The sequence below is a fragment of the Cupressus sempervirens genome, chromosome 2 (assembly GCF_028749045.1).
Source record: "Cupressus sempervirens isolate cs-2001-9-10 chromosome 2, ASM2874904v1, whole genome shotgun sequence".
Taxonomy (NCBI): Eukaryota; Viridiplantae; Streptophyta; class Pinopsida; order Cupressales; family Cupressaceae; genus Cupressus; species Cupressus sempervirens.
In genome coordinates this window covers 252,435,816-252,440,306 of record NC_143119.1, presented here as the reverse complement: position 1 = coordinate 252,440,306, position 4,491 = coordinate 252,435,816, and the positions used below count along the sequence as shown (strand labels likewise).

The following is a 4,491-nucleotide window of genomic DNA, read 5'->3' as shown; positions in this document are numbered from 1 at the left end:
TATAATCATGTGTGATTTAATAACAATACTAAGTAGTAGTTGATGCAATACTTAGCACTCATTGCATCTAGGTGATGAGGTGAAGCATCCAAACTTCCTAAGAGCTCACCCATCCATCCTAGTACTAGTCCAACTCAAGTGCGCTTACCCACAAAATTTCCTTTAAAGCTAAGCTCATTTTTCTTGCAATCTCATTGGAGAACATTCAATAATTGTTTTACCTTATGAGCAATTCATTACAAAACCCCTTAATCTCATCAATTAATGAGTAGGAGATATTTTTGCCCCAAATTGTGATATTGGTTTGATGATTCCAATGTGTAGTTTTAGGGTCAAACTCATTGATTCATGTTTTAGAAGTAATAAGTGCTCTCTCCTATCATTGGAAGAAAGAAGAAGAAGAGGTAGATAATTGAAATTTTGATTGTTGAGATCAATTTAATCTTGTTACATATGTTTGAAGATTTAGTCGTCCATCTTAATTAGATTAGTTCAAATAAAAATGTCCTTGACCTAAATTTTAATCAATTAAATCTATGATAGAATAATTATGTTAATCTTAAATTATAGATAGATTAAAAGAGCATGCATACATGTTTAGAATATTAAAAAATTAATATGATATTACTTTCTCAATAGCATTCAATTTAAAACATGGATTACGAAAAACGGAAACAAGTTTTAGAATATTTGTTGAAGGCTTACTATAAATATGCATTGGCAAACAACATGAAAAATGTGGAAGCTCCATTGAATATTTTTGACAATTAATTGAGTGTGCTATTCTTATTTATTATGTTATTAGTCTCTACCTATACATAGGCAGTGTACTAATGTTTTTGTTTACCCCCTGCTAACTTGTGCAACTCAAAAAAATACCAAGTTCCAAAATTCAACAAACTTTATATTTTTCAATTAATTTATATTGATTTATTACCTTTTTCTAATTGGTCCATTGCATTTTGGTGGGGTTTATTTTATTTTCCCACTTCAAAAAATACAATATTTTCTAGCATGCATTAATGAATTTATTAATTACAGCTTTATCTTTTCCATATTTGTAACAAGTTCATTATTAATTAGAACTTTATCTTTTGCATATAGTGGACGCCAAATATCTGTTCAATAGCGTGAATTCTGAAAATCAATTGCTTCTGAATCTAGTACCTAGTCAATAACTATCTCTCACCGTTAAGGGAAATGGGACAACTTACAAACATTATTGAAAATAGAACGCATATCAGTTTCCTATTAATGGGACTTAGTGGACGCCGAATATCTGTTCAATAGCGTTAATTCTGAAAATCGATTGCTTCTGAACCTAGTACCTAGTCAATAACTATCTCTCACCGCTAAGGAAAATGGGACCAAACATAGAGGGCCAGGTGGGAGTTGCTGCCGTCAATAACCATCTCTCACCGCTAAGGAAAGTGGGACCAAACATAGAGGGCCAGGTGGAGAGTTGCTGCCGTCTTAGTCCTGTCGTAATTGATGCAGAAGGAAATCCATGTAAGCGGATCATTCCAAAAATGTGCTAGCCCTATCCTGTGAGAATAGACGAACGGATCGAATGCCATGGTCGTCCATGTTTAAGAAGAAAGCTACCGTCGATCCAAGATATCAGGTCGAGCACTTCATATAAGGGAACGCCTTCGGCGTAATTATAACATGCTGCTATCATATCACAATCACATATGCGCTGGGTAAATTCCACCACTACGAATCAAAGGACAATCTGTCTATTTGCTATGTAAAGTAAACGCTTCCATGCCATATCCATCAAGGCGTGCTTTCATTAAGAGAATCGTCGAACGACCTATCTATTCATGTTTTGGACCACAATTTTAGAGTATATGATCCTTATTTATTGGTGGAGTACCCGTCTATCTTCTCACGACTAATCCCCTGCAGGCTGTTTGTTGACCGAAATGGCCAGTTCCTCTCTCTTTTTGCTTGGTCTCTTTGTCACTCTGTTTGCATTTACCATAACCGCAGCTCTGTCTGAGGAGTTAATTAGGAAAACATACATTGTTCACATGAGCAGGTCCATGAAGCCTCTGCATTTTTCACTTCACGAGCACTGGTATGCCTCTCTCATCAAGGAGGCAACTTCAAGTTCAGGCTCAGACAATGAAGACGAAGACCTGTTGTTATACACTTATGATATAGTCCTCTCTGGATTCGCAGCAAAGCTGAGCAGTGCTGAGGCGGTAGCTGTAGAGAGCAAGGAAGGCTGCATAGCCGTAATCCCATCATCTGTGAGGCAAAGGCACACAACCCACTCGCCGCAGTTTTTGGGTCTAGGAGGCTCGTCGCATTATAATTTGTGGCTTCAATCCAAGTACGGTAATGATGTGATTGTGGGCGTGATCGACTCTGGAATATGGCCTGAGAGTGATAGCTTGAACGATAGAGGCCTCGGCCCTGTGCCCGCAAAGTGGAAGGGCATATGTCAAAGTGGGGAGAAGTTCAATTCCTCTCACTGCAACAGGAAAATCATCGGAGCTCGTTATTTCTTCAAAGGCTACCAAGCTACACATGGTGAACTTCCCCAAAGCGAGATAAACTCGGCAAGAGACGCCTACGGTCATGGAACGCACTGTGCTTCGACTGTTGCAGGATCGGCTGTGGATGGAGCAAGTTTCAATGGATTTGCCAATGGAACGGCCATTGGGATGGCTCCTCACGCCAGATTGGCCATTTACAAAATTCTGTGGAATGACAAAGCCGATGATTGTGATATTCTTACTGCCATAGAAATGGCTATTTCAGATGGCGTGGATATTATTTCTATGTCCGTTGGTGGACCGGAACAACCGTTTTACAATGATTCCATAGCCATTGGAGCCTTCAAAGCGATGGCCAAGGGGGTGTTTTTTTCGCTTGCGGCAGGAAATAATGGACCTTTCTGCCATTCTGTTCAAAATACAGCACCGTGGGTGTTGACCGTTGGAGCCAGCAGTATTGACAGAAAGTTCCCTGCTACTCTGAGACTTGGCAATCATCAGATCTACAGAGGTTCATCTCTTTCTCGAGCTACCGAGGTAACTCAACAATTGCCTCTACTATATGCATCTCACGACAAAAGCACCAGGAGATGCAGCGACCTCTCAGCTATCCCTCCCGGCATTCTCAATGGTAAAATTTTGGTATCTGATTTTGCGTATGCTAATGGAGTTGCTTCACACAAGGCAATAAGCCTGTTAGAAGAAGCGAAACAATTCGGGGTCGCTGGTTCCATCATTGCCACCGAATCTCCTTGGGGCTCGCAAGAAATAATCCGTGATTATGGTCTGCACTTTATTAGCGTGAGTTTTGCAGTTGGAAAGAAAATAAAAGCGTATATAAACAGTACAAGCAATCCTACAGCCACCATAAATCCATCAGGATTGACGCTGAAAGGTAAAGCAGTAACAGCTCCTCTCGTGGCTTCTTTTTCTGCAAGGGGGCCAAGTCGTAAATTTCCGAACATAATGAAACCAGATGTTGTTGCTCCAGGTGTGGACATATTGGCTGCAGTAAAGAATGGATATGAACTTATGTCAGGGACATCCATGGCTTGTCCACACGTAAGTGGCCTTGCAGCACTCACTCGCGCCATCCATCCTTCTTGGAGTCCCGCCGCCATTAAATCATCTCTCATGACGTCTGCTTATGTTCGTGACAATAAAAATCAACCCATCAAAGATGTCTCAACTTTGAAAGTTGCAGACCCGTTGGCATTGGGTGCAGGTCATGTGAATCCAGTAGCTGCTATAGATCCAGGGCTCATCTATGACCTGGCACCTCGTGATTACATTCACTTTCTTTGTACTCTCAAATACACCAAAAGACAGATTGCTTTGTTGATGGATAACAACACTATCCAGTGCCCCAGATCAAGCAATCTAGAAGACACAGGTGATCTCAATTATCCATCTTTCTCTATTCCCTTCAACTCCACCAAGATACCGCAAGTTGTTGTGAGGAGGAGAACAGTAACAAATGTGGGTGGCACTCGTTCAACGTACAAAGTGCATGTGGAGGAGCCATATGGAGTAAAGGTAAGTGTTCAGCCAGATACTTTAGAATTCACAAAGAAGAACCAGAAGCTTAAATTTAGTGTGAAGTTCGAGAGCGCGGCCATGGTAAAAGACAATGGTCAATTGTTTGCGGCCGGAGAGATATCATGGAAATGTATTCAAGGCGGAACACATGCTGTGCGTAGTCCGATTGTTGTACTTTGGCCATAACTTAAGCTACTTTCTTGGCTCTTTCCCATAAGTATATAAACTAAATAATACTGGTGGTTAACTATGTTACCATGGTTACCAACCCATCTTATTTAGCAGTAGTAATAGTGCTAGCTTTTGTTGTTCTCCTAATAATGATTGTATAGGATGTGTGCCTAATATGACTTATGACTATGGTTTATTTATACATCTTGGCTTGGCAGCATATGGATGTGGGTATTTTGGTAATAGTTGGTTCTATTATAATGTATATTTATTT

General features: G+C 40.2%; 1 pseudogene; it reads left to right on the top strand.

Moving 5' to 3' along the window:
• The first annotated feature begins 1,928 nt into the window (after positions 1-1,928).
• Positions 1,929-4,282, top strand: LOC149572007 (subtilisin-like protease SBT1.3 pseudogene; annotated as a pseudogene).
• Positions 4,283-4,491: the final 209 nt, after the last annotated feature.